A 391-nucleotide genomic window follows, 5' to 3' on the forward strand; every position below is an offset into this window, starting at 1 on the left:
TCCACCGCCGGAACATCAGAAGGCTCCCCGGACCAGGGGATCAGTGGTGGCTGGAACCCGAGCACGCACTGGAAGGGAGTGAGACCAGTAGAAGGCTGTCGCAGGGAATTCTGGGCGTACTCGGCCCAGCCCAGGAACTGGTTCCAGGAATCCTGGTGGCCATAGCAGAAGGTTCATAAGAATCGCCCCACCTCCTGATTCTTCCTCTCCGTCTGACCATTTGATTGGGGATGGTATCCGGATGAGAGGCTTACGGTCACACCTAGGAGGTTAAAGGCATTCCATACCTTGGAGAAACTGGGGTCCCCGGTCGGAAACAATGTCTTCAGGAAGTCCATAGTATCGGAAGACGTGATCGAATAGCCGCTCAGCAGTTTCTAGGGCCGTGGGG

This window comes from Sinocyclocheilus grahami, unplaced genomic scaffold, assembly GCF_001515645.1.
Source record: "Sinocyclocheilus grahami isolate Dianchi unplaced genomic scaffold, SAMN03320097.WGS_v1.1 scaffold1708.1, whole genome shotgun sequence".
Lineage (NCBI taxonomy): Eukaryota > Metazoa > Chordata > Actinopteri > Cypriniformes > Cyprinidae > Sinocyclocheilus > Sinocyclocheilus grahami.